Source organism: Gekko japonicus, unplaced genomic scaffold (assembly GCF_001447785.1).
Source record: "Gekko japonicus isolate JY-2015 unplaced genomic scaffold, Gekko_japonicus_V1.1 scaffold3278, whole genome shotgun sequence".
In the NCBI taxonomy this organism is placed as follows: domain Eukaryota; kingdom Metazoa; phylum Chordata; class Lepidosauria; order Squamata; family Gekkonidae; genus Gekko; species Gekko japonicus.
Window position 1 is genome coordinate 22012 of NW_015172647.1, and position 11920 is coordinate 33931.

Genomic DNA, 11920 nt, shown 5'->3' on the forward strand with positions numbered 1-11920 from the left:
CTGGAAGAATGGCTGATTTATGCAGTCGCCCAATCGCTCGCTCACAACTTTAATGCCAGTAGCTCACTGTCAGAGCCCCTGGAGAAATCAGTTCCCAATAACAGTCATTCAAGAGAATGAAAGTTTATTGAGACATTGATAGGATCCAGACTCAACGATTCTTTGTTAGATCTGAGGACAAGCGTGCAAAGCAAGTAATTATACTAAAGTTAAGCAGGTCATTAATGGCTCTTGGCCAATCACACCTAAGCAAGAAAGTCCACCGGAATAATGACAAGCAGTTTTCAGGGGAAAGAGGATACCAGACACAGTTAGGTCTCAAGGTTACATGGTACAGATGACAGTATAGTGGCCAGAAACAAAAGTACACATATTTGTTCTCACACCCCATGTCTGCATGGCAACCAAGGCATGGTTGACACTCTTAAAGTAGAATCTTTGCTCACAAGACTCCACAGCTTAGAGGGAACATTGGCTTTGACCCCCATGTTCCATGAGGTCTCTGTCTGAGGGCCCTGCTGTGCCAACAATACTGCTCTCGGGTGCCCAAAGGACTCTTTGACTCCACCATTGTCTTGTGCTGCTCCCTCTGCGTGCGCTGTTACCCAAAAGGCGCCTTTCCCACAAGACCTGTGATGCACCCCCTTACTCCTAATTCCCACATGTAATTAGGGTTGCCAACTCTGGTGTGGGATATTCCTGGAGATTTGAAAGATGTGCCTGGGAAGGTGGAATTTGGGGAGCAGAGGCAACTCAGTAGGGTGTGATAGTATTCAAGAACTGTTTCTTCTGGACTCTATGGTATACCATAGAGCCCGCCCCAACTGCTCTCTGTAATTCGGAGATCAGTTGTCATTCCAGGAGATCTCCAGGCCACACCTGGAGGTTGGCAACCCTAGATAACTGTGTGGGGGGCATGTATGACTGATTAATTTAATTTATCTGAAACATTTAGTCGTTGCCTTTCAACCTCTTAGGGATTCAAGGCAGTTTACAGGGTATACTAGTTTGGTGTAGTGGTTAAATGCGCGGACTTGAATCTGGGTGAACTGGGTTTGATTCCCTACTCTTCCACTTGCAACTGCTGGATGACCTTGGGCAAGCCATAGCTCCGATAAGAACTGTTCTTGAAAAAGAGCAGTTTCTGTCAGAGCTCTCTCAGCCCCACCTATCTCACAGGGTGTCTGTTGTGGGGAGGGGAAGGAAAAGGAGTTTGTAAGCTGCTCTGAGACTCCTTTGAGTATTTATTTTATTTTATTTATTTGTTCAAATTTATAGCCCACCCTCCCCGCAAGCGGGCTCAGGGCGGCTCACAAATAGGTCAACATGTGCCAATAATTAAAACACAAATAAGGCAATATATGCCAATAGTTAAATCAATAAAACAAGATAAAACCAACATTTACAACAGCATAAAGTGCTCCAGATGTTTTGGAAGATCTTCAATCACAAGACGGTATCCTGGGGATGGTAGTCCCAATTCCATGGCATCCTGGGAATGTTAGACTCAATTTAGTGGTATGGTTCCATGCGATATTATTGATGACTTGTCACCGGGCCATCACACAATTGGTGGTGGTGGTGGCACAACAACGATGGTGCGACAATGGTAATACAGTAGTGATGGTACGGTGGTGGGGTAGTGGTGGTGGTGGCTCCTAATCAAAAGCCTGGCGGAAGAGGGGCCCGGATCTCCTCCGGGAGCTCATTCCACCAGGTAGGAGCCGCCACAGAAAAGGCCCTGGCCCTGGTTACAGCAAACCTGGCCTCTTTGGGGCCTGGCATCACCAAGAGGTGTTGAGACCCCGACTGTAGTGCCCTTGGGGGAACATATGGGAAAAGGCAGTCCCTTAGGTATGTCGGACCCTGGCCATATAGGGCTTTAAAGGTAAGAACCAGCAATTTGAAGTGAATCCGGTACGCTATTGGCAGCCAGTGCAGCTCTTTCAACCCAGGCCGGATGTACTCCTGCCTAGCAAGGCCCATCAACAGCCTAGCTGCAGAATTCTGCACTAGCTGCAGCTTCCGGATTTGTGACAAAGGCAGCCCCATGTAGAGAGTGTTACAGTAGTCTAGCCTCGAGGTGACCGTCGCATGGATCACTGTGGCCAGGTCATCGTGGTCGAGGAAGGGGACCAACTGCCGAGCCAGCCGAAGATGGTAGAAGACTAACTTGGCAGTGGCCGCCACTTGGGCCTCCATAGTTAAGGTGGAGTCCATGAGCACTCCCAAACTCCGAACCACCGGCGCTGGCACCAGAGGAGCCCCATCGAAGGTCGGGAGAGGGAGCCCCAACCCCGAACCGACCCAACTCAGACCCAGAACCTCCGTCTTTGCCGGATTTAGTTTCAGCCGACTCAGTCTGAGCCAGCCAGCCAAAGCCTGCAACACCTGGTGAAGATCTTCTGGGCTAGAGCCAGACCGGCTGCCCAGCATCAGATAGAGCTGGGTGTCATCTGCGTATTGATGACACCCAAGCCCATACCTCTGGGCAAGGGGGCGCATATAGATGTTAAACAACATCGGGGACAATACAGCCCTCTGAGGCACCCCACATTCAGGAGGATGTCTCCAGGACTGCTGGTCCCGTATCACCACCCTTTGTCCCCGACCTTGGAGAAAAGAGGCAAGCCATTGAAGGGCAAGCCCCTGTATCCCCACGTCGGCGAGGCAGCGGGCCAGCAGCTGGTGGTCGACAGTATCAAACGCGGCCGACAGATCTAACAACAGCAGTGCCGCCACGCCACCTTGATCCAGATGCCGTCGGAGATCGTCAACAAGAGCGACCAGCACTGACTCAGTCCCATAAGCCGGGCGGAAACCAGACTGAAAAGGGTCTAGGACGGAAGCATCATCCAGAAAGCCCTGCAGCTGTAACGCCACCGTCCTTTCAATAAGTTTGCCCAAATAGGGCAAATTGGACACCGACTGATAGTTGGCCAATTTGGCCTGGTCCAGAGATTTTTTTTTAGGAGAGGGCGGACCATCACTTCCTTGAGAGCCGCCGGGATAATCTCCCTTAGGGCACCTCGCAACCCCTCGCGGCCCGCTTTAATGAGCCAGGAGGGGCACGGATCAAGGCTGCATGTGGTTGGGCGTACTGATACAAGCAATCTGTCAACTTCCTCCAGGCTGAGTAGGATGAAGCATTCTAAACCTGGCATTGAAGACGTGCAAGGAGCCTCAAGTTCACTCACTGTTTCAACTGTGGTGGGGAGATCACGGCGGAGTGCCAAGTCTTTATCTGCAAAATAGCTCGCAAATGCCTCACAGCCAATATCCAATTCCCTAACATTTTGCCCGCCCTGTGGCCAGACTGTCAAAGACTGAATTGTTCTAAACAATTGTGCCGGGTGTGAGTTAGCAGATGCAATCATGGTCGCATAGAATTCTCTCTTTGCGGCCTTGACTGCCATCTCATAGGATCTCATAAACGTCCTATAGGTGCTCTTGATGCCTCGTCGCGAGCACGGCGCCACCATCTCTCTAGTCGTCTCAGCTTCCGCTTCAGCTGCCGCAGCTCCTGAATATACCAGAGCGCCCGCCTAGAGCGAGTGCGGAGAGGGTGCCTGGCGATCTCGTCGATGGCTGCAGAGAGCCGGCCATGCCAGTCCTCCACAAGCTCATCTAACAAGCCATCAGGGGGCCTCGGATCCCACAGAGCCATCTGAAGCCGCATAGGGTCCATTTGGCTCTGCGGGCGAGCTAAAATCTGCTTGCCACCTAAACGGGGTTGGGGTGGAACATTCAAACGGGCCTTCAGGGAATAGTGGTCCGACCATGGCACTGCCACAGCAGTGATTCGGTAGTGAAGGGCGGGGTATAAATCCATTCTCCTCCTCTTCCTCATCTTTGTCTTCTTCATCTTCTTCTCTGGGAGAACTGGGTTTGATTCCCCACTCCTCCACTTGCACCTGGCTGGATGACCTTGGGCAAGCCATAGTTCTGATAAGAGCTGTTCTTGAAAAAGAGCAGTTTCTGTCAGAGCTCTCTCAGCCCCACCTACCTCACAGGGTGTCTGTTGTGGGGTGGGGGAGGAAAAGGAGTCTGTAAGCCACTCCGAGACACCTTCCAGTAGTGAAGGGCGGGGTAGAAATCCAATCTCCTCTTCTTCTAAATAATATAATACATTTTAAAAAGCCATTAAAATCAATAATTTAAAACTGCTGCTAGGCAGAAGAACTAACCAAATGGCGTATGTCTTCCGCTGCTTCCTAAAGGCTGAAAGGGAAGGGGCCAGGCCCATCTTTCTGTGGTTTTTCCCATAATCTTGGGGCTGCCACTAAAAAGGCCCCTCTTGTGTGCCCACTAGATTTATTTATTCATTCATTCATTGGGATTTTTACCCCACCCTACCTCACAAGCTGTGGTGGGGTGGCCGTGGTGGCTCAGAGGTTAGTGGTGGCTCAGTCTGTAGTTCGGCAGTTCGAGACCCGAGTGTGCCACATGAGAGAGTGAGCTCCTGTCTCTGGTCCCGGCTCCTGCCAACCTAGCAGTTCGAAAGCAAGAAATTGCAAGTGGATAAATAGGTACCGCTTCAGTGGGAAGGTAACAGTATTCTGTGCACCTCAGCCACATGACCAGGGAAACATCTTCAGACAGCGCTGGCTCTTCGGCTTAGAAACGGAGATGAGCACCGCCTGCTAGAGTTGGATTCGACTGGCTTTCGAGCAAGGGAAACCTTTACCTACTTCGCAAGCGGGCTCAGGGCGGCTTATGACATCATAAAACAGTACAACAGTTCCATAAAAATACTTGCATCATTAAAATATAAGTTCAACTAGACTCACATAGGTTCCCAAACCTATTTGGCCTACTGCCAAAAGGCTGCTTTAGATAGGTTCTGGACTCTTCTTTGTGCTTCCACCGCCCCCTTATTTGTATTCAACGCCCCTCAATTGCACTCAAGGCTCCGACCACCCACCTGGATCGTTCCAGCACCCTCACGGGGCAGCATTGCCCACTTTGGGAACCAGTGACTGAATATCTATGAGCAGCTCAGCTGTTAATTTCAGTCCCAATATATGCTGCGCTCATGCTAGGACAGGGTGGTGGACCACTTGGTGGACTAATCAGTCACTCCTGGCATCAGTGGGTCTGACTAGCACCATGGGGCACTTAAAGCTGGGGAGGCTGATGTTACTTGAAGAGCTTCTTTGGTCGATAGGTAGGGTTACCAACCTCCAGGTTCGCCTGGAGAAAATGGCCTCTTTGGAAGGTGGACCGTGACATTCTACCCCATTGAAGTCCTTCCCCTCCCCACACACCCCTCCTCAGTCTTCACTCCCAAAATCACCAGGTTTTTCTCAACCTGAACAGTCACTGGTTCAGTGTGAGGAAATGGTAAGGTCTCCTTACTCCAGGAAAAGAAAGATCTGATAACATTGTTTTGGATAAATATTGTGGACTGGTTTTGTAAAAGCCAGTTTGGTGTAGTGGTTTGGAGTGCAAACTCTAATCTGGGAGAACCAGATTTGATTCCCCACTCCTCCACATGCAGCTGCTGGAGTGAACTTCGGTCAGTCACAAGTTCTCTCAGAGCTGTTCTCTCAGGAGCAGTTCTCGAGAGAGAGCTCCCTCAGCCCCACCTGCCTCACAGGGTGTCTGTTGTGGGGAGGGGAAGGGAAGGGAAAAGAGACTGTAAACCGCTCTGAGACTCCTTCGGATAGTGAAGGGCGGGGTATAAACCCAATTCTTCCTTAACTGTGGCCTTCTTGGCATCTTCTGTAGAAATATGCCGCCACTGAGGCGTTAATCAAAAACTGAATGTTTTCTTAACATTTTTAAAATTGTCTGAGTGTTCATTTTTCTCTTCTTTGTGGGCCAGTTCCCCACCCCACCCCGGTGTTTATTTGCTGGAAGGGAAGTCACTTGAACATCCGACGGCGCGTTAGGCAGGGAAGAGAAGCCAGCGAGGAAATTATGATCAAAGATATATGAAATTATGAAACGGTCCCCTGCACAGGAGTGCGGGTAGTTAATTATTTAAGTCGGTAACGAGAAGAAAGGGCACCTCTTTCCATTTGCTCTTTGAGTCAACCGAGCGAGCGCTGAGCAGGGAGGATCTGCAGGTTTCAGCCACAGAGGCAGCCTCTCGGAATGGGAATCGAAGCAAGCAAACAACCCCCTCTCCCACAGCCTCAAGCTGTTCAGACAATCTTCATGGATTTTAAGACCGGAACAAATTGTCTCATTAGCTAGCCTGACTTTTGCAGTTTCATTTAGCAGAGAGCTCCCCCCGGCATTTCCCGGAGCAGAGAGGACGGGAAGACGGGCCAAACTGGAGGGAATTCTTTAGAATATGGCGGCCGATCTTGGTTTAAAGACACCAAAAGATTGATCTGGATGGCCCAGGGTAGCCTGATCTCATTACACCTCAAAAGCAGGGTGGTCCCCGGTTAGTACTTGGGTGGGAGACCACCAAGGAAGTCAGAGCGAGGAAAATGGCAAACCCCCTCTGTCAGTCTCTTGCCTCACAGACCCTACAGCAGGGGTGTCAAACCTAAGGCCCGGGGGCCAAAACCGGCCAGTCCAGGGCTCTTATGCAGTCCGCGAGCAACTAGTGCAAGGGAGGGAACTCCAATCGTGTTTCAGCATGACAGAACAACGTCTTCTGCAGCAGTCAAGCAGTGTGGGAGTGTCTGCCCAGTGCTGCACTGCTGGCTTTCCGGTCCACCCATGTGGGTTTTCCTCTGCACCCCCCTCCCAGCCCAGGGGGCCTTGCAGTGAGGATACACCAACTCGGAGCTTACCAGCTGCTGTCCTTTATACAGTTTCATTACATTTATGGCACACATGGCCCGGCCCAGCAAAGTGACTTTTATGTCATATCCGGCTCTCGTAACAAATGACCTTGAAACCTCTGCCCTACAGGGTTGCCACAAGTCAGCTGACTGAACATTTCTAAATCCCTCAGCCTCTCATAGGGCTTGGTAGCCCCGTGGCCAGAAATTTTGGGTCGGTGGGGCATGGGGAAATTTTGTGGGACAGCAGGCGAGGAGGGTGGGAGAGGGGTGGCCACACACCTTCCCTGAATTCACTGCTTGGAGTTCAGGGAAGGCATGGCGCTAAGATTTAAAGGGCCCTCCAGCTGATCAGTGGGTCATGGGCTCCTGCCGATTAGCTGGAGGGCCCTTTTAATGTCACAGGGGGTGAGGGGGAGAGGGGCAGCAGCTGTTGTGGGGCGTGCCTCACATCTGAGGGGGCAGAGCCCCAAAATGCCCCACTGTGGCTATGGGCCTGGGGCTTGGTCTCCACACTCTGGATCATCCTCGTCGCTCTCCTCTGCACCCTATGCTTTCGTTCGAAAGAAATCTGTACTTCCAATTCAAGTCAGAAGACCACGAGAAGTCGTGTCAGATGGGCTGAATCAGAGGGTTTCTAAAGTGTGAAGCGATGAAGGGATGACTGTCAGACTCTTCACATTTCCCCCCTTCTATAGTGGCTGAATGACTCTCTGCCTAAGAACATAACAGAGCCTTCTAATCCAGCAGGAGCCACGAGACATGCACGAAAGCACCCTGTTCTTTCTCCCCAGCACCTGGCTTTCGAAAGCACTAAGCTCTACACTTAGAGAATCCGTTTAGCTACTATGACCATTAGCCACTGGTAGATACGTTTAATCCTCCATAAACCTGGAAAACCATTTTTGAAGCCATCAAACCATAATGACTCCCCAAAGTCAATCTCACAAATTAATTGTATGTTTGTTCTTTTCCTGAATTCATTGACTTCACGATTAATAATTTTAAAAGCTCTGTCATGTTTTCCCTTCATCTTTTTTTTCTAAATTAAAAAGCCCCTATTCTGTAACCTTTCCATACAAGGGAAGTGGTACCATCTGTCTGGTATGCTTTTACCCCACCATTTCTCCAAAGAGCAGGGTACATGAAGGCCTTTCCTTCATTTTATCCCAATAACCACCCTACAAGGAAGGATAGGCTGGAAGAAAATGAGTGGCCCAAGGTCATGAACGAGCTTGATAGCAGAGTGAGCGCATTTGATCCCAAGTCCCCAGGAATCTCGTCCAACACTTGCTCACTACAACCCCGAGATCCTTTGAGCTGCCCTTTTCCAGTATCTTTTCAAGGTCTAGTCCACCACTTGCTCACTACAACCCCTAGATCCTTTTAGTTGCCCTTTTCCGTATCTTTTAGAGGTCTCGTCCAACACTTGCTGGCTACAACCCCGAGATCCTTTGAGTTGCCCTTTTCTGGTATCTTTTCAAGGTCTCGTCCAACACTTGCTCACTACAGCCCCTATATCCCTTTAGCTGCCTTTTCCGTATCTTTTAGAGGTCTCGTCCAACACTTGCTCACTACAGCCCCTATATCCCTTTAGCTGCCTTTTCCGTATCTTTTAGAGGTCTCGTCCAACACTTGCTCACTACAGCCCCTATATCCCTTTAGCTGCCTTTTCCGTATCTTTTAGAGGTCTCGTCCAACACTTGCTCACTACAGCCCCTATATCCCTTTAGCTGCCTTTTCCGTATCTTTTAGAGGTCTCGTCCAACACTTGCTCACTACAGCCCCTATATCCCTTTAGCTGCCTTTTCCGTATCTTTTAGAGGTCTCGTCCAACACTTGCTCACTACAGCCCCTATATCCCTTTAGCTGCCTTTTCCGTATCTTTTAGAGGTCTCGTCCAACACTTGCTCACTACAACCCCTAGATCCTTTGAGTTGCCCTTTTTTGGTATCTTTTCTAGGTTTCGTCCACTACTTGCTCACTACAACCCCTAGATCCTTTGAGTTGCCCTTTTCCAGTATCTTTCGAGGTCTCGTCCAACACTTGCTCACTACAACCCCTAGATCCTTTGAGCTGCCCTTTTATGGTATCTTTTCTAGGTCTCGTCCACTACTTGCTCACTACAACCCCTAGATCTTTTGAGCTGCCCTTTTATGGTATCTTTTCTAGGTCTCGTCCACTACTTGCTCACTACAACCCCTAGATCCTTTGAGTTGCCCTTTTCCGGTATCTTTCGAGGTCTCGCCCAACACTTGCTCACTACAACCCCAAGATCCTTTGAGTTGCCCTTTTCTGGTATCTTTTCAAGGTCTCGTCCAACACTTGCTCACTACAACCCCTAGGTCCTTTGAGTTGCCCTTTTCTGGTATCTTTTCAAGGTCTAGTCCACCACTTGCTCACTACAACCCCTAGGTCCTTTTAGTTGCCCTTTTTCCCGATTTTCCCCAACAGGGAAGAACTGGTTGATGAGGTGAAAATGGTGGGCACCCTGGGCAGTAGTGACCACGTAATTTTAGAATTTAAGATCTTTGGGAAGGGAAAAACTGTACGGTGTTAGACATATAGACTGGACTTTAGAAAAGCTAATTTCAACAAACTTAAAAGTTATGCTGGGTAGAATCCCACAATCAGAAATACTTAAGGAGAAGGGAGTTCAAGAGTGGTGGGAGTTTCTTGCAAGTGAGATATTGAAGGCATAATCATAAGCAATTCCAAAGAGAAGGAAAAACAGGAGGAACCTAAAAAAGCCAGAGTGGCTCCATAAACAGCTTTCTAAAGATCTGAGAATTTAAAAAGACTCATTTAGGAAATGGAAAGGGGGCCATATAACCAGGGGTCATTTTGTAGAAAAAGAGGTGCAGGAGCTCATTAGCATAACTCATTAGCATAACTTATTTGCATATGCCACACCCCCTGGCATCGCCAGAAGTGTGTCAGAAGGCAACACCCACCGCTCAGGCTCCACTGGACTGTTTTGGATTGCTAGCTACGGGGGGTGGGGGTAGGAACATGCAGATCTGTCCTAGCAGAGGAGGGAGAGCTTGTACCTGAATAAAACTTGGTCTTAAAGGTGCCACTGGACTGTTTTGGTCTGGGGGCCTGGGGGGGGGCTCTGCAACTTACCTGGCTGCTTCTTGCTCTGACTGAGGGCTGCTGGGAGCAGGGGGTCGTGGGGCTTGTTGCATGTGCCTGCCCTCTGGGCTCTTTACTGCTGGAGCTCCCCTCCTGTGCGCTCCTGCAGGAAATGACCCCTGCATATAACCAAGGATAAATACAAATAAACAACCAGTGCTCCTAGGGAGAGTGTTAGAAAAGCTAAAACTGGAACATGTCTGGAGAAGAACAACAAAGATGGTGAGGGTTTTGGAGGTGGTGGGCTCCAATGCTTCCTCTAAGCTATGGAGTCCTGTGAGCAAAAATTCTACTTTGTGAGCTACTGACATTAAAGTTGTGAGCAACTGATTAGGTTACTGCATAACTGATTAGGTTACCTCAGAAGCTAAGCAGGGTCAGCCCTGGATAGTAGAGAAGAAGAGAGAAGAGGTTGGATTTATACCCCCTGCCCTTCACTACCCAAAGGAGTCTCAGAGCAGTTAACAATCTCCTTTCCCTCCCCCTCCTCACAACAGACACCCTGTGAGGTAGGCGGGGTTGAGAGAGCTCTGACTGAAAGTGCTCTTTTCCAAGAACAGCTGTGCCAGAACTATGGCTTGCCCAAGGTCATCCAGCAGCTGCAAGTGGAGGCGTGGGGAATCAAACCCGGTTCTCCCAGATTAGAGTCCCTGCACTTATCCACTACACCAAACTGTAGTACTAGGATGAGTGACCCCTGAGGAAATCCAGGGTCGCCATACAGAGGGAGGCCCAGTTGTATGTTTCTAAAACATATATAACCCAAGGCATAATGTTTATTGCCCTGAACAGGATGACTCAGGCTAGCCGAATCTCATCAGACCTCAGAAGCTAAGCAGGGTCAGCCCTGGATAGTAGAGAAGAAGAAGAGAGAAGAGGTTGGATTTATACCCCCTGCCCTTCACTACCCAAAGGAGTCTCAGAGCAGTTAACAATCTCCTTTCCCTCCCCCTCCTCACAACAGACACCCTGTGAGGTAGGCGGGGTTGAGAGAGCTCTGACTGAAAGTGCTCTTTTCCAAGAACAGCTGTGCCAGAACTATGGCTTGCCCAAGGCTCTCCAGCAGCTGCAAGTGGAGGCGTGGGGAATCAAACCCGGTTCTCCCAGATTAGAGTCCCTGCACTTATCCACTACACCAAACTGTAGTACTAGGATGAGTGACCCCTGAGGAAATCCAGGGTCGCCATACAGAGGGAGGCAATGACCAAGCACCTCTGAACGTCTCTTGAAAACCCCACTGGGCTGCCAGAACTCTGCTGGCGCTCTCCACCACCCCATAACAATCATGTTGTGTGCATTTATTGTATCCCATAAATAAAGGTTGAAGACTGCCCTTATGTCCAAACCCAAAGATATATCCGCAATCTACCTATTAAAATTTAGCATAATCACGTGCCTTAAGATGGTACCGAACCGCTCATTTACTCCAGCTGCCTAGACTGCCTAGATGGTCAATTCACAGGTGGGTAGTTCCTTCCTTCCTTCTTGTTCCTTCCTCCTTCTTTCTTCCTCTTTCTTTCTTTCCTTCCTCTCTCGCTCCCTCCTTCCTCTTTCTTTCCTTCTTGCCTGCCTACCTCTTTCTTTCTTAGTTTTTTCTTCCTTCCTTCCTTCCGCCCCTCCCTCCCTCCTCTTTATTGCCTTCCTTCCTTTCTTCTTTTCTTTCTCTGTCTTTCCTTCCCTCCCTCTCTCCCTCTGCTGGGGCTCCTGCGTCTTCAACCGCTGCAGGAATCCTACAGGTGACCCGGCCTCTCCTCCCCCAGGACAAAACTTCCACCTCCCCCCCCTCCTCCCCAGAACTGCTGGAGATGGATTCGATACTTTCCACTTCCGCGTCGAGGAAGAGTAATGTGTGTGCGGTGGCGGGGTGTGTGTGACTACGCCCTGGTCCAGGTGGCCAACTTTTGTCTTTTGTCCGAAAGTCTCGACGGGCGTCCGCCACGCCACCCGCGGGGCAGGCTTCCTCCTGCGGGAGCCGGGACCCCCCTGGTCTGCTTGCGCGGGAGCCCCGTCCCGCCGGGCCAACCCGGGCGCGGAAGGCAGGC